Raw genomic sequence first — 18,540 nt, forward strand, 5'->3', positions numbered from 1 at the left:
CACACACACACACACACACACACACACACACACACACACACACACACACACACACACACACACACACACACACACACACACACACACACACACACACACACACACACACACACACACACACACACACACACACACACACACACAGGACTAATATTTCCTATTTTGTCTAGACAGAAGACAGCGAACGTCGAACACAGTTTCGATCACAATGTTACACTTTTGCTTCAAGCCACTGAATGTAGCACTAAGAATCCTTAATGTAATCGATTATTTCGGCTTATTTAGCAACTTTGAAAGTTATATTACACTACAGCTGGGCACTTAATTGTTTCCTATAGAGGGCACTTCTCACCTCAGGCAGACGTAACCGAACCAGCGTTCATTTGCATGGCAGCGGGAGAAAGCAACCAAAGAGAGGACGCTGCAAAAATTTCGAAGGTTGCTTTCAATGTCGTTTTATTTAACCATGTCTCTACAACATCTTTTAGCGTCAGAGTGACAGTACGATAAAAGGCTGCTTCATTTTCGAGAACGCAGTTTATTAGGTCATAGTGCAAACACCTTTAATGCACGTTTGGTTGTCGCGGATCATTCTGGTATAGTTTTCTACAGCTTCTCTGTCCGTCTCGTTCCATGTGATCTTAATTCGCCCTTCGTTTGGTGTCCACATGGGCGACATTTTGACTATGTACTTTTCCAGCGCTTCGTATTCTATAGGACCTGTATCAGCAGAACAAATAGTAATGAGATACACTGGCGGTACTGACTTCCTAGCGTTGCTAATATATCGAGTGTCCTAATGTATAACTCACCGACGTCGCTGACGATCACAGAATTTGCAAACTTGTAGCCGTCACCACCTTTTGCAATAAAGTCAGCAGTAACAATTTTGTAGGTCTTATCACAACCAACGTGTTCGTATATCGGCACGCTGCAGTTTGCACAAAGCACTTCTATAGACTTGACTTGGTTGTTCAGGGTCGTCAAGTCGTACTCAACGCGAAAACCTGCAAAGAGAAAAGTACTTCCTGATTATACTTGCAAGTGTCGAAGATTTGGACCGCAAGAAGAAATGCAAACGAGCCAGGTAAATAAAAATAATAATTCACGGCCGGAATATACAGGTAAGGAGAGTTCACGATAGCAAATAACGTTTTTTTTTTTAAATAATACGTTGTGAAAAACATGGCAATGTTCGAAAAGACTTCACGCCTTTAGATAGCCAAAGAATGTTGGGGGAGAAATATAGTCACGGATAGTCAAGGAAAAAAAAAACGCCTTTTGTTCATATTCAATTGGTGTCCTTTGCCCAAAGTTTTACACGTTCAATAATCAATGAAATTGCACATGGCCTTTTTTAAAAGAACTGAGATGCTTCGGGCCGATAGTTGGCGTCAGAGCCGTATATCCCTTCGGAGGGATATGTGGCCCTCGTTGGCGCCATCATGTGGGTTGTCCTGGAACGCTATAGCTCAGGCCGACCTCTCTGCTTTTCCGTAAATAAATTATCTCTCTCTTGTTTTAAAACAATGATTCATGTGCGGTTAATTACATTGAAAAATATATTGCAAAAGAATAGACATTTTACTAAAAACTGCTGCTTGAGCGAGTTGGTTCATGATTAAGATAGATTTACCAGCGCAAATTTAAAAGACGAAACACTTAAGAAGGAACACACACACAGAGCGCTGTGTGTGTGTCAGCGCTGTGTGTGTGTGTGTGTTCCTTAAGTCTTTCGTCTTTTTGCGCTGGTAAATCTGTCTTAACAGACATTTTGTTTGATTTGAACTGGTTCATAACCTGATAACTTCAGCAAAAAAATTCACCAATGATTACGATACTGCCTAATGTAAATTCCGAGCGCAGCTTCGTGTTGGGGCAAAGCCAAACTGTGTTTGAAGTTTTGGCTATCCGCAGTTGTAGCAATGTAACATTCGTTGCATATTGCTACAGAAACTTCCCGCGCTCGAGTGCTACGCACACCTCTCTGTGCATTGCAGGCGTCGCGAACCAAGCGAAACGCCGGAGGCCCCGTTACGACAAGCGAAGCCAGCCGCAGTTCACTTGCCAGCCCTGCGTGCGCACGAGCTTCGACCGAGGGGCCAGCGCGCATAACAGAGGAAGAAAGCGAGGTAAGACGCCAGTGGCTCGTGATATCGACAGACGCCGCGTTCGCTCTCTTTCGTCCTCGTTCGCTCTATCGGTTACGCCGACGTCAACGGCGACGCTGCTCAACGCAGGAACGGGCGCTTAAGAGCTGCGCTCTAAAAATAACGATACGGAAGATGGCATAGGGAAGCGTTCCGGGTTTATTTTGGTGATTTTCGTTAGTTAACTAAGGCATGGGCGCTTTTGCATACTGTCCCCATGGGAACTCGCCTGCTGCTAACAGAATTGTGAACCCAGACTTTATTTATATGTGGCAAGACGAAGCCATAGCCTCTAAACCACTGTGGCTGCTGCAAGACAAATCGGGTGGCTGTGTTTTAGTTTCGTATTCTCAACAATGCTTACCCGATACTTGAAGAAAGCGTCCTTTTGACTTGTCTTTGGTTGTGTTGTACTTTGTAACAGAATTCTCAAACATCCTCCATATGTCAGTTCCGGTAAGTGTAAGAGTTACTAGAGAATTTCCGTATGGCAATGTAGTTACCACATCACCCCAAGTGACATTATCTGGTCAAGAAAGAGCGAGAAGATAAAATAAAAACATTGTTTACAGCTATTCGATACTTACGCATTGAGTGCATGCAAGTGTTGCTATAGTCGCAAATCATGAATACTTGATATGATCAGTTATGGATAGAAAAGAAGAAGGGTGTCAATTTGACATTAATGACTACCTCATCTTTTACTATTAATTCTTGTTATAAATTTCGTAAAAATGATATCTGTCGCATACTTACAGAAGCTAGGGAGCGCCGTTCTGATGCTTCCTGCATTAACGACAGCGCCGTTTATGTCCGACCACGCGGGGGGTTCTGTCACGTTTAGGTTAAGGTAATACTCAAAATACGCATCCGCTATCAGATTGCCGAGATTACATTCCTGCATGCGGCATATGTCGTCCTTGTGCTCCATGAGGACCCTGGTGCTGCCTACCACTTCCTTCATTCGCAATGTGAGGTTTTCCTTGAAAGGCTTCAAGACTTCAGTTATGTTTTCGTCTGTAAGAAAGTGAACAAATAATTTATATAGCAATTTGCATATCAAAGTCCTGCGCGTGCACGGTGTCCACAAGCACGAGTGAAATTAATTTTTGTTACTCTTGTGAAATTTAAGATACCTTGCTACAAGCGTAACATCAACGTACAAATCAATACCTGTAAAAAAAGTGGTTACCTTACTTTTAGGTCTGGCGGTCCCATGCCCTACATTTTGAAAAAGGTGGGTGTCGTGTAAATCGCCTTAATCCCCCTTTTTTCATTTTGCTCTGCTGTTTTGGTGGGAAGTGATTCGAGACAACCGGGCTCGCCAGAACAAAAGCCTCCGAGGTCGAAAGGAGTGCGGAGACCGTATACCACAGCGTTTCGCGAAATTCCCACCAAGGGAAGAGCGCATGCTCCGTGGCACCGTGAGAAAGGCGGATTCTCCCTGCCGAACACCAGGACGGGCGCGCGCTTATTCCCATTTTGCCTTTAGGCACTTGGCAGAAGGGCTAATATACGTCCCACAACAGTGCCTGAGGCTCAAATATTTCCCTACTGCTTTGGTAGAATATGCGGCACCAAGTGGTCTTTTTATCTTTATATATGCGTTCTTTTCGCGATGGGAACCCCTTGTTTAGTTCCGAGTGCCGGGCGGGGAACCTATATATTAAAGCAAACTGTAGGTTTCCTGCGGCACCATAAGTTGAGTCCGGTAGATCAACCATTTCACCAGCACAGTGGTCAGTGTCAGAAATTCCCATTTTTCTCACTAACTGTTCATTGTTTGGCTACTTCGATGCAGTCGAGTCAGCATCCGTGAATGCTTCTTCGGGAATATCTCAGGGGTTGATACTGGGTTCACTAATGTTTCACAGCGTAAGCTGTTTATGAGCTCACAACAGCCGGTTTTAGTGGCGATATTGTCGCCGCCGGTGTCCTTCGCAGCTGTCGCTCACAATGAGAAAACTCAATTCGAGTTTTTCATTCGAGTTTCTCAAAGCCCCGCAATCTGCATGGCAGCTGAGTATTCTACCACAGAGCCTTGCCAGTTTTTTTTCTTTTTTTAATGCATGTAAATATTACCAGTAAGTTCTGTCAACTGTGCGCGACATAACTCATCACAATAGAATTACCCTAACATTCAAAGTACACACATTACTTCAAACAGAAGAAGGCATTTCAAAAGTCGGGCAAACAAACACAGGCGTCCAGAAGTGCAAGCCACTCCGGAACGGGGTCAACCTCAACCACGCACTTTTTCTACGTCGCCTCTGAGATCCGCTTCGGTATGGTGAGATGAAACGCGAAGATAACTAGGGCACACGAATACACCAGAGCACACGAACGCCGAGGTGCGAGTGCCACTACCAGGCACTTAAGTCAAGGATTAGGGTCGCCTTCAATTTTATTTCTTTCTTTTTCCGAGCGCAGCTGCTGCCGGTACGCGCGCTGCATGCGTGCTCAGAGGAGGACGCCGTTTTGAAATCCCGGTTGACAGAATCAAGTTGTTTGTGGCCAAAATGCATGCTTTGAGCGATGCTGTCCGACCTGAATGGTTACCTAAGGATGGGAAACGTAGCCGAAGACGGCAGCGAGATAGATGGAGTGGTGAAGTTGAAAAGTTCGCCCAAATAAAATGGAATCATCTTGCACAAAATATGTGGTAAATTGGAGATTATTGGGAGTGACTAACAACTTTATCTATCGAAGGGATAAGGCATAAGGGAGGCTAGGCTTCGTAGGCTGCCAGGCTGTGCTTCTAGATGACGTCTTCAGCTCGTTCCAGGTCATAGGGAGAGGCCTTGGTACTGTAGCGGACATAAACAAAAATCTTAGGGTGTCCTTAGCTGAGCTTAAAGGAGTGGTGACAGAAAATTTGTGAACCTCTGTTTTTTGCTCTTAATCAATGGCTACTGACTCGTTAATCGCGGCTATGAAACTCATTTGCCCCAGCTCGAGACGAAAGTTTAATTATATGCTGGTATGTTACGACCGGAGGCAGTTTCGATTTCGAAGAGCACTCGGTGGCTCCCGTGTCGTAGTCGGCCTATATTTTTTCTGTGGTTTTTTAAAAAAATTATAGTCTATTTCACTCAGTGGTGAATCTAGGGTACTACGGAAGGAATGAAGGAAGGAAGGAAGGACAGACGGACGGACGGACGGACGGACGGACGGACGGACGGACGGACGGACGGACGGAAGGAAGGAAGGAAGGAAGGAAGGAAGGAAGGAAGGAAGGAAGGAAGGAAGGAAGGAAGGAAGGAAGGAAGGAAGGTAGGAAATACGAAAGGGAGAAGGCAGGGAGGGTTAACCAGACAGCAGTCCGGTTGGCTACCCTACGCCGGGGGAAAGCGAAGGGGAGTGGAAGGATGGGAGAGGAAGAGAGAGAGGGGGGAGCGAAAAAAAAGGAAATGATCAATAAATGCACTGACACGTATGTGGCGGTGGCACTGTAAAAATAGTCACAATCGCTCACAAGCGTTCACATAGGCCCATAGTCCTTAAAAAGCACAAAAGTGCTTTAACTGCCTTGTGGGCCGACGAGCGATGGGGACGGTGCTCCAGAAGCATCTAGGAACTTAATGTCGCTAGGGGCTAGCGCCATTATAGGCTGATAATGATAATGACCACAGGCAACGGTAATCTCGTAATTATTGCATACATGTTTAAAAGAGAGAAGCTAAAAGATCTCTGTAGACATTGGCTTGAATGCACGTTAATTTATGTTGCATAACATTCTCATTACTACTGTTAGCGTGTTAACCGCTCCGGTACTGCTCATAATGAAAATGAGCATTCCATGCTTAATCTTACAGAAATTCACATGCTTCGGTAGGCGTAAGAGCTTGCTCGTTTTGTTGCCACCGACTTGCTCTTCTCAACGTGCATTTGCAACGTACTTCGATGCTAGCATGTTCTGCAGTGGCAAATATGTGTTTGCGTGTACGTCAGTCTCACCTTCCGGAATTGAAGCATTCAGAAATATAGGGTTTCCTCCCCACCCAATGATGTGGCCGGTGCTGTTGAATGTCGCATCCAATCTGCCGAGGAATTTTCCGAAGCAGAAGTCCTGCACCACGAGGGCTCTGCTTCCGTCTGTTCTATTCACGACGTACGGGTAAGGGCCTTCGCGGTCGCGCTTATTCTCCTTCGGATAGTCGTCTCCTGTGTACATAAAAAGTAGAATTATTCACTATTGCCATACACATTGCTGCGTGGTTCTTTAGTTTACTTACCTGTATAAAGAAATGTATTGGTGTGTCCGCCAACCAGTATATCAATTTCTTTAACGCTTTCGACAATTTTTTTTTTCGCGGTCGAAGCCGCTGTGCGTAATTGCGACAATTATGTTCACACTATCGTTGACGAGTTTAGGAATTTCCTTATTAAAACTCGTTATTTCATCTTCAAATACCACATTTGGTCCTGCAAATAGGGAAAAATTGAAATTTGCTGAAACCATTGATGAAATTGAAGGTGGGTGCCCCAACAATAACATACATACATACATACATACATACGTACATACATACATACATGCATACATACATACATACATACATACATACATACATACATGCATGCATGCATGCATGCATGCATACATACATACATACATACATACATACATACATACATACATACATACATACATACATACATACATGCATACATACATACATACATACATACATACATACATACATACATACATACATACATACATACATACATACATACATACATACTGCTCGATTTCTGTTAATGAAGATCCTCATGAAGCTAACAGACAATGAGAACCAAGGAGCGCATAGGATAAATTACATAGCTTTTTTTCTCTTGCTCAAATTTACATTAAGTGAGCAAATGATAAACGAAGAACATGAAACAAAAGAAAAAGAATTGGCCGCCAGTGGAACACAAACCCACATTATCGCATTTCGCTTGCCGAGTTCTTCGCATTGAGCTGCCGTGGCGCCGAGTTGTTAATAAACAAATAAATAAATAAATAAATAAATAAATAAATAAATAAATAAATAAATAAATATAGATGGTCCCAGGACATGCTGTTTTCTTTCCCCGTAGGTAACGTACCGCGTCTAAGGAGAAGCGTATGATTGAAAATAAGGATATTTGCACTAAGAATTCACCAGATTTCAAATATGTTCAAACACTTAAGTATTTAATTAAATTCTGTATGTTTACCTTTCAAAATCTAAGTGTTATTATGAGAGAAATCATAGGGGTGAACTCCGGCTCTTCGTGAATGTCTTTACATGTTCAATGTACAAGCGCTTACATGTATGCAAGCAAAGAGCCTTGATAGTGTGCCTAGGCTTACCATAATATACACCGACTGCAGGAACCATGGCAGAAAGCAATTTTCTTTATGTTACACCACTTATTCACAATCAGTTTGTTTGTTTTCATGTGTGCTTTGTTGCGAGAGTGCAGGATTACGTGCTTCTCGCACCGCTCCTAAGGTGCGCTTCTTGCTCCAGCCGAATTATCAAAAGCATTCTTTTTCTATTGTAACAATCACCGTAATAAAGTTGAAGTCCTTTTTTTGAAGTATTAAATTGTTTTTTACTCATTATTTTCATTCATTAATTAATTTCCTTTAGAGCGTGTGGTCCACATCTTATTGACCTCTCCGGGGAGACCTCCTCCCCCTCTTCCCCCGTCTTCACCATACTAAGTGCTTGTGCATTTGAATACGCTGTCGACGATTATTTTAGTATAGTTTTAGCCGGTAAAATAGTTAAATTGATGTATTATTTTGCTTTCAAGTAGCATTCACTTTTGCAACGACCTCGGGCATGGAATGTCTTGAAATAAATCTTTACGGACTGTATATATACCTATACCTTAGCACTTGATGTTTTGAATATGTTACCAACCTGGACTTGAGCCATACTGTGTGCTAGGAATAACAGCGCCGAGGATTCCAATCTTCGTGCCCTTAATTTCTTTTATTGCTGACTTGACGAGGCTGCAATTTGCGAGCAGTGGCTCTTTGGAAAAATCTGTATTTGTTCCAATAAATGTTACGTTAGACTGGTTCATTTTCTCCAGGAAAGGAGCCAGATTAGCTGGACCGTCGTCGAATTCATGGTTTCCGAGACACTGAAATGAAATGAGGGTGAGTTGGTGTAGATTTTTCAGTCTTTTGGGAGTTTCTAAAGACACGCATAATGTTACGAGTACGCGTTTGCTTTCTTTCATCCTTCCCTGCTCCAACAGATCGTTCTCTCGGTTACGTCTACGACGCGAAATGCTCTCAAAGGCAGAAACCGAATTACGTATAGAATAAATGAAGTCCATGTATTTCTTGATCATCCTGTAAAGGAACGTTCCTAGAGTATGAGGTATTCACGCAGTTTATGAAGCAGCAACATTTTTTGAGCAGGCCGCGGCTCAAACAGCAACTTCTCGACGACGCCACAACACACACTTTTGTTCACATCTAATGTTCCCTTTTCAGACTAATATTAACAGAAAGAGTTGCTGAAAGTGCAAAAAAAAAAAAGAGTAGAATTCAGATAACCTAGGGACATCGCTAATGAACTTTTGATAATGGCTGCTGAAGTAATGTGCGAGATAAAATTATAGAGGGAACATTACTCCTTTCAGTTATCGAAAAAAAAAAATCGATGGAAACTTCAAACACAAATGAATATTTCTTCTGCGTAAAACGTTTCAAGAGATTTCCTAGTTCTTGATTCTTTCTTTGCGTAAAAAATTCAAGTACGCTTATGTTGTATACATTCTCGCGTTTTAGCGACGTTGAGTTTCTTATAGCGTAACACAAGAACTACGGAGAAAAAGTTTGCACTTTTTACACTAGAACGAAAATAAACGTGCACGCAAGCTCAATAGGCTAGCTAGCTTGGCAGTTATTATCTACTGATGATAATTGATTTGATTGACAATAGCCAAATATTTTAAGCTTTCGACGGCGGCTTCTCCGCAACTTTAGATTATCTAATGAATCGAAAGAAAAGACACAAAGTGAATAAATAAAAACATACATGGCACTTCGGCGGTTTCTTGTTTTCTTGATTCTTATTTTGTTTTTGCTCCGTCTCCTGCATCTATAGTGTGAATACACTCCAGGCTTAAGAAATGTTTTAATTTTTCCCTATCTCAACTTTCCATCTTCTATGTCTTGTGTGCTCTTTTAGCTATGTATTATCTTGCCTATTCTTAAAGAATTGAACGGTGAAACCTAAGAACGTCAGAAAAATAAAGCGTCAAAACGAATACTACATGGTTCATATCAACTCACCGCATAGTCGTAACCCATCACTGACATGACTGCGCTTATGACGCTTTGCTTGAAGAGGGTGTAGTAAGGCGTGCCTTGAAAGAAGTCCCCAGCGTTCACAAAAAGCGCATCAGGAGTTTCATTCCGAATTTCTTTCACCTGTGAGGCGGATAAGATATGTTGTCTGAACAGTAGTCTTTCATAGGGAACCCAAGTTCAAGTTTACGGCGCGACGACAGCGCCGCGCTGCGGCTCTGGAGAGAAGCTCTGGCGCAACTGCAGGGGCAGGCGCAGCCGACTCAGCATGTTTGTCGGCAGCGGGAACACGCGCGCGCGAGTGTTGCTCAGTCGGTGCGGCGAACTGGGGCGCCATGCCGACAGCTTGGCACGCTGAACCGGGAGGCTTGCTGTGTGAAGCTGCATTTCCACGTTGGCAAAAGCGACCCCGCGGAAGCGCAAGCGAGGTTCGAAGTATTGCTGTGTCGTGGCCTGCCACAACAGTGCAGACAACACCAAGGCACGCGATTCACGTGTGAAACTGCATGTATCGGTTCCCGGGCATGTCGCACGAGAAATAAAGGCGGCAAGCGTGGATAGCTGACAGTGCTGTCTCGCCTTCTATTTTGGCTGTCTGAGTTCGTCGCTGTCGTTCGTTTAGACTACCTGAATCAGTACGTAACTCGGCGCATGCACGCGGCGACTACAGAAATGATTACTCGTTGTCTTCTCGCATTGTGAAAGTCCAGTTACGGTTGTAGGTGAAACAACTTTGTGTTTTGATTCCCCGTGTTCGTGAGACCTACCCGTCGTTGTTGAACGCTCACACTCGCGTTACACCGTTAGCGTTGCGCGGTTGGTTGAATTCAACTGAACTCGGCACATTGCAAGAAGTTCGGCGCCTGCAATTCAAGCGTCGGGAAGGCTGCTTTATCACGCCGGAACGGACGTCTGTGCATTTTCAGCAAGCTTTGACATCGTTCTGCAGGTTTGCTTTGTTTTTGTCACTTTATTAGGATGATATATATTTAAGCCCCTAAATATAACTGGCACTGCCACTTAATACATGCTTTGCAATTGCAACCTTGAAGTAACCACCTTCTGACTTTGTGCGATTTTCTAGCCGCGTTCGCGCAGCAGGTTTTATACGCCTGTCAAGTCGATATCATAAAAAGAGACTGCAAGCATGACACGAGAGCCGAAAAAACGAGGCGAACAGTTCATCTTGCTTCACAGTGGTTAAAGCTCAGCTAGCTGCCTCGCGTCTTAATCGGCGGGTGATTCTCCAGCGGCACGAAGGACTTGACTCTAACCTTCTCAGGAAACAGTGCCATGGCCGTATAATTTCTTTTTTTTTCGCACGCCGCAAACGTTTGTTCACGAAAGTACACGGCTGCTCTTGCAAGCATGCCATATAAAAACAACAATCATATGATTCGCAGTCCACAACGCAGAACATCGATAGCGTGCACGGCTTCATTTCGGAGTGCATGTGGACCATTACGCATTTTTAACATGACAGAATGACACTTACCTCGAGGTATAGGGAACCCAAGCTCAAGTTTGCGGCGCGACGACAGCGCCGCGCCAGCCGCGCTGCGGCCAAGGCTGCGGCTCTGTCGGAAAACTCTGAACCTTCGCGCGGCCGACTCAGCCCCTTTCACGGTAGCGGTAGCGCACGTGCGCTCGCGTTCTTCACTCGGTGCGGGTAACTGTGGGGCCGTCAGCTGGGTACGTTGAATCGAGAGGCTTGCTGTGCGAAGCTGCGCATTTCCGTGATGGCAGAAGCCACCCTGCGGAAGCGCAAGCGTGGTCCGAAGTATTGCGGTTTAGCGGCCAGCCACAACAGTGCAGACAACACCAAGGCACGCGATTTACGTGTGAAACTGTATTGTTTCGTGTCGCACGAGAAATACAGGCGGCAAGCGTGGATAGCTGACAGCGCTGTCTCGCCTTCTATTTTGGTTGTCTGAGTTCATCGCTTTCGTTCGTTTCGACTACCTGAATCGGTAAGTAACGCGGAGCATGCACGCAGCGACTACAGTAATGATTACACGCTGTCTTCTCGCATTGTGAAAGTCGAGTTACGGTTGTAGGTGAAACAACTTTGTGTTTTGATTCCCCGTGTTCGTGAGACCTACCCGTCGTTGTTGAACGTTCACACTCGCGTTATACCGTTAGCGTTGCGCGGTTGGTTGAATTCAACTGAACTCGGCACATTGTCAGAAGTTCGGCGCCTGCAATTCACGCGTCGAGAAGGCTGCTTTATCACGCCGGAACGGACGTCCGTGCATTTTCAGCAAGCTTTGACATCGTTCTGCAGGTTTGCTTTGTTTTTGTCACTTTATTAGTGTGATATATATTTAAGCCGCTAAATACAACTTGCACTTAATACATGCTTTGCAATTGCAACCTTGAAGTGACCTTCTGTCACCTTCTGACTTCGTGCGATTTTGTAGCTGCGTTCGCGCAGCAGGTTTTATACGCCTGCCAAGTCGATATCATAAAAAGAGACTGCAAGCATGACACGAGAGCCGAAAAAACGAGGCGAGCAGTTCATCTTGCTTCACAGTGGTTAAAGCTCAGCTAGCTGCCTCGCGTCTTAATCGGCGGGTGATTCTCCAGCGGCACGGAGGACTTGACTCTAACCTTCTCAGGAAACAGGGCCATGGCCGTGTAATTTCTTTTTTTCGCACGCCGCAAACGTTTGTTCACAAAAGTACACGGCTGCTACTGTAAAGCATGCCATATCAAAACAACAATCATATGATTCGTAGTTCACACCGCAGAACATCGATAGCGTGTACGGCTTCATTTCGGGGTGCATGTGAACCATTATTCATCTTTAACATGACAGAATGAGACTTACCTCGAGGTATACGTCCTACACGGTGTAATCGCGACTTGGGAAATGCATTTCGCTTTGAGTCGGGCGTCGTTGTCGTCGATCGTCTGCTCTTCAAAGTTAACGTGATTGACGAGCCTTTCTCATTTTATCAAGTTAGCTTCGGAAGTGCCAGTCAAGCTTGAAGATGCTTTTGAAGCCGCACTGCACGCGGTACATTGTGAGACGCCGCAAGTGCACCGCGAGAGCTCTGCACGTGCACGGAAGCGAGCGGCAACGCGGTGGAGAGAAGGGAAAACGCTCGCTACTGACACCCCAGTTTCTCTTTTTATGCCAGAGATGGCGCTGCCTGTCAAGAGCAGCAGCGCCGCTAAGCGTTGCTTGGGAAGCCTATACGTCCTACACGGTGTAATCACGACTTGGGGCGTCGTTGTCGTCGATCGTCTGCTCTTCACCGCAAACGTGATTGACGAGCCTTTCTCATTTTATCAAGTTCGCTTTTCGGAAGTGCCAATCAAGCTTGAAGATCTTTCTAAAGCCGCACTGCAGGCTTTACATTGTGAGGCGCTGCAAGTGCACCGCAAGAGCTCTGCACGTGCACGGAAGCGAGCGGCAGCGCGTTGGAGAGAAAGGAAAGCGTGCGTTGTTTTCCCCCAGTTTCTATTTTTATGCTAGAGATGGCGCTGCGTGTCAAGAGCAGCAGCGCCACTAAGTGATGCTTGGGGAGCCTATACTTCCTATTTACCAGTAAACATCTATCTGATAACGTATAAAACATATATATGTAAACATATGTCGACAAACGTATATCAGACTATTATATAGAGGAATGAAGCTCCAAGACACAAGATGTGTAAAATTGGACAGGATATTACGCCCACGGGACCCAACCTACCTGTGGGCGGTACTTGAAACTGTGCTTGAAGTAGGTATACATTTCTGTGCTCCATTTTCTACGTACAAATAAGAATAGGAAATATTATTTTGTGGAACGTTCACTTTATGACATTTAAATTTGACTTTCTTGTCACCAGTGTGTCTGTTTTTTGCACGTTGGGAAGTTTGGCTTGTATTTGGTCATTTAAATTCAGTTTCGATTTCAGGTAATTCATCTGAAGCATAAAATAATTATGAAAATAATGTGAGAGACCAAACCAAGAGATCTTTGCCGTAGCCAAAACACCATCGCACCAAGCGCTAATTAAACACTCTTGCTGAATATCTCCGGAAGTGTATGTACGCGTAATTAATGTGCATGCTGTAAAATAAATTTTTACGCGAGCCACGTTAATCCTTATCGCATTTTATTTAGCGCCGATGGGTAGACGCCCCCTATGCAATACTAAGTAATCCCTAATAATTGGCATCCTGCTATGTCAGATTATTTTGTCTATTTAGCAACTTGGCCAATATCTTGCCGTATGCAACGTCCAAACGTCTGGCGGGGTGCGTATTGTGTTTATTATAAGAAATGATTCGGGGCTTCTTGGGAGAAATGTGGATATATTGAGTTTAGGTATATTATATGCTATATTCAAAAGAACAACAGAAGCACAGGGTGACAAGAACATTCTAATTGTTAGTACTCATAGATCCGTCAGAAGCTAACACGAGGCAGAAAAGTAACAAAAATATTTGCATGAATTAAATTACCGTAACTCTTTCTGCAAAAGACTTTAATTTCATGAGTTCTCAGTATAATAATATGGTGACGAGGTAAATGTTCGGCAATTTAGTTACCTGCCATGTAAAATTCGCCGTTCAAAGAGATCTTGTTTTATGTTGATTTTTCAAATATGGTCCACACAAAATTTCAGGCTTACTTTAACATCTGCTTCCTGGTAGCTACGAGGATTATAGAATTGCTTATAATGTGTTAAAATGCACATCACATCATCCGAAATTTGTAACTCCATATTAAAAAAAACGCTTATATGCATGCCGCTTATTGCTATGCGGATGTATGATGAGTATAATTATAATGATTGCCTCGCGAATATATCTCACTGATTATGAAGAAAGCAAGGTTAAATGAGAAACGCGACCGGCCCTCAATTTGTAACACAAGTGTCATCCACATGAAGTTTAACTATGTATCCATTTCGTCTAACACATAATATCATGATGTACTGCAAGCCACGAAATGTTATTCCTAGTAAGTGCACTCACTTTGTAAACAATCCTCGCCACTCCTCCGACGCACTTGGACTGATTCTTGTCTTCTTCAAAACATGTGCCGCCAAATTTGTTGCTTTCTTCCAAGTGAGAATGAATGTCGTTGGTATGAAGAATTGTCAAATTGAAATCTCCGTTTTCGCAAGAAATTATGGACATTAATGTGGCTAAGATGAGGCAGTTCGCCTCATATTTTAGGTGGTGCGTCATAGTTGCTCACGTTAGTTCAGAAGACTCGCTGCTGGTATGTTTCTGGAAATTTTGAGTCACGGATAAGATATACTTTGAACACAGCACTGCCATGAGAAATGCAGGGCATGGCGGTACGTTTAGTAATGTTTACAGATGCATTACACCACTAAATATTAGCAGGCATATTTCTAAACGACGCTCTTTAGAACTTCATCAGCTCTCCTGCACTACAGGCACACGCTGATTACTGCGTAGTGTATTACCGAACTGAAGTAATTTGTTTTATATTTGCGGCATATACTGATTTACTGCGTGGTATATTTCTGAAGTAATTTGTTTTATAATAATTGCTGCTGTATGTTTCGCACTGCAAAATATATAGAAATGGGGTAGCCGAGGTGATATAAACATCAACCCCTCCAAAACAAGCAAGTTAGAACAGAACAGAATTCTTGTCTTTTTATTTGAATGATAAACATGAAATTCGGTGGCAGTGCTCTAGCGGTGCATGTACTTATTTGACTAGTTGCATCTCCCAGGATGCAATCTAATTATGCTATTTATTTAGTGAATTATCTTTGCCCATGTGGCTGCTTGCTGCCTCGCGACAAAGCCGTCGTTGGAACTTAATAACTGAAGCACGTAATGTTGGCGATAAAAAACTGGCATCCCGCCAATGTCGATTTGTAGATGGAGATCTATGTCACCTTCTTCTGGACTGCCCACATCATGATACACCAAGGCGTCGTCTTAAATCGGAATTAATGCCATTAGGCCGCAGACCTTTCAGTATGAAAAACACTTCTGGGCCTGTGGACAACCGGAGCTTTACAGACGTACGCTTTAAAAGTGTTAAAACGCTTTTAGGGGCGAGGCACCTTTGGGTCTCGGCGTGTCGGTGTGCATCGTCATGTCTTGTCGTGACGCTCCATTTGCTTGAGCGCAAGAGAGGGCGCCACCGCCTCATCCCTCGCCGTGTGGTGAGAGAGAGCGAATGGCGCTCGTTGACTATAAAAACGCTCTTTCTGCGATGAACGCTGAACCATGCTGAACTACCAGCTCGCAAGGAACGAGAACGCATCCTCGCCTGCGAGAGGCAACGCCGACGAAGGCAGCGTCTGCTAGCGAGTTTCTTGACTAAAAAAAAAATCACAGCATATCCACGGAGTGAATGATGATGAGTGGGCGAAGCTGCGGAGGTTCATCGGTAAACCGTGAATCTTCCGTGAATTCTGCCCAGTACATCATCACCGACGTGAGATCGGGCGCGTTTATACTTAAAGTTCGATGAGTTATGACGACTTGCAGCTCACTTTAATTTTACATGTACACTGTGAATTTTCATTGTTTAGAAAACCATTGCTTTAGAATACATCTGGCGTCTTTCGTTAAGCAGCTGGCGTCTTTTTGTTTTGCTTTAGAAACATCTGGCGTTCTTCCGTTTTGCTTTTACAAAACATCTGGTGTCTTTCGTTGGTTTATTTCATCAATCAACGGCGTTTTGAACAAAATTTTTATTGTTTAATCACGCACAGGAGAAATCTCACCAGGCACTACCTTGGAGGTAAAGAATAGCTGCTAATGGGAATGAGAGACAGAAGAAGTCGGCTTTTAGCTACCGCTGCAAATTTTTTATTGTTCAACAACGCGCAGGAAAAATCTCCCACTGGCACCACCTTGGAGGTCAAAGCGTAAGACTGGTTACGCACTACGACTACGACTACGAGGGACGAACGGGTGCCGCCTTAAGGAGCTTCGCCCCTAAAAAAAAAGAACCGACTGCTTGCGCCGCACAACCGTTCACCGGCCACCGCGTATATGTATATAGACACTGGATCTTGACCTGCAATGTTTTGCCGGTGGGAGATTTCTCTTGTGCGTAGTTAAACAATAAAGATTCGCAGCGTGCACGTTAACTAAAAGCGGACTGCGGGTCTGTGTGTCTAATCTCTCTTCTGTTTCTCATTGCCCATTAGCAGTGATTGTGCTGTGGGAAGCACCGGCGCACACTGCATGCTTCGCCCCTCCACAGGTTTCACGTCAGTGGAGCTGAAACACCCTTCCCTACATGCTTCGCACCTACCGATATATTTTTAGAATACAGCGGTATTGTTGACAATTATTAATAAACTTATGTTCATATCACATTAAGTCACTTATTATATGTATCTCGTACTTACATGCGTCATTATATGATACATATTATATGTGTGTGCTGAAGTCTATTATGTGTCGACTGTTATGTTGCCCCCATATACGGATTCATCCCCACGAGCAGACGTCTTCATTGCTCTGTTGCCCGTATGTGCCGATTCGATTCAATGACGACCAGAGACATTATCAGTGACATTTTTAATTGCCTTTCGGACATGTTGTTTTACGTTACGATGGTGTTGTTCGATATGTGTGTGTGAGAGTGTGTTTGTTTTACATGTACTACTGTTTATATGCTATTGTGTTATATGCTCGATTTCCACTGAAGGGCTAAGGAGTAGCCGGCGCCTTATTTGTGCGCCAACATATCCTTTTAAGTTACATCAATAAAAAAAAAGACACTTCTACTCTGATGTCTTGTCCCAAGCGAAGTTCACATAATAATGCAATAATCTGGCTCGTTGCATCTCGAAGGTAAGCACTTTTTTAGCACTACTAGTTTTAAGGTCGGAGCACTTTAGGGCCCTGGACTGTCATGTCACCTCCTGTCGTCACTTGGTGTCACGCAGGCAAAACCATATATAGCATAGCCATGCATGGCATGCCATGTGTAGTATCACTTTTGCTGTATTCGGTTTTCGCCCACAAAGGCTGTCAGCAACACTCAGCGCAAACCGCGCCTCATTGTTCGAGAAGCTTCGCGATTATTGTAGATCATTTTGTTAAGATTGCGCGCAAGACGCGAACACTTGAGCTTATTCTAGAGATTGCGCGACAACCAGCGATAACTCTGGAATATTCTACGGCACATGCATAAATGCCGACGCACTTCACCGCTTGTCAGTTGATCGACCGTCGACGCTCTGTTCGCCGCTATCAGTGTATTGCTGTAGTTCGACTTCCAGTTTCTCGGCCACAACTTCGGCCAAATAAGCAGTTTCATCTCGGACGTGCGGACTGCTGCCTTTGTCGACGTCACGACCACGTGACAGTATAGTATAGCAAGGGGCGGGAAAGGGAAGTGAGGTGAGGAGGAGTAATGAGGGTGAGGAGAAGGGAAAGGAGGAGGGTATAGCAAGGGAGGAGTGAAGTGAAGGTAAGGATGAGGGAAAAGAGGAGAGGGACGGTAAAGCATAGCATATATGCTATGCTTTACCGTCCCCCTCCTCTTTTCCCTCATCCTTACCTTGACTTCCCTCCTACCTTGCTATACCCTTCTCCCGTGAGGGCGAGGCGGAGAGAAAAGAGTGGGTAAAGCTTAGCCGTGTGTAGTATAGTATAGCGAGGAGGAAGGTAAGGGAAGTGAGAGTGAGGAGGAGGGAAAGGAGGAGAGGAACAGGTCGCCACTACATCATGAATGAAAGTTTCCTTTCGCGCCATGGACACCGAGCAGGCTGCACATTTGAAACGCCAGCGCTTGCTTGCCCGTCAATGCCAGCGTCGACTAAGTGCAGTCTAATCACTGCTCCGCGATTTTTACGATATTTACGAATGACGATTTTTAATTGGCTAGAATGGCTCTACTGTTTGATATTGTTACGGTTGCTGAAACTTGGTGCACAAATATCAAAACGGTACTGATTCACATTTGTAATTATTATTCACATCGAGATGCTTCTGGTCACATATTTCGCGTTGCCTCTTGTGATTCAAGACAGCTGTGTCTAAAGTGCGGGCAAGGGCCCAGTGACTGTTGTGTGATCGCATTATACAAAGGACTGTGAGATGAACTCTTCGGCAAAATGCGAACGTTTCTTGTG

General features: G+C 44.3%; 1 pseudogene; it reads right to left on the reverse strand.

Moving 5' to 3' along the window:
• Positions 1 to 513: 513 nt before the first annotated feature.
• The window catches only part of LOC119386366 (5'-nucleotidase-like), a 32,489-nt pseudogene continuing 14,462 nt past the window's right edge, over positions 514 to 18,540 (reverse strand).

The sequence above is a fragment of the Rhipicephalus sanguineus genome, chromosome 3 (assembly GCF_013339695.2).
Source record: "Rhipicephalus sanguineus isolate Rsan-2018 chromosome 3, BIME_Rsan_1.4, whole genome shotgun sequence".
In the NCBI taxonomy this organism is placed as follows: Eukaryota; Metazoa; Arthropoda; class Arachnida; order Ixodida; family Ixodidae; genus Rhipicephalus; species Rhipicephalus sanguineus.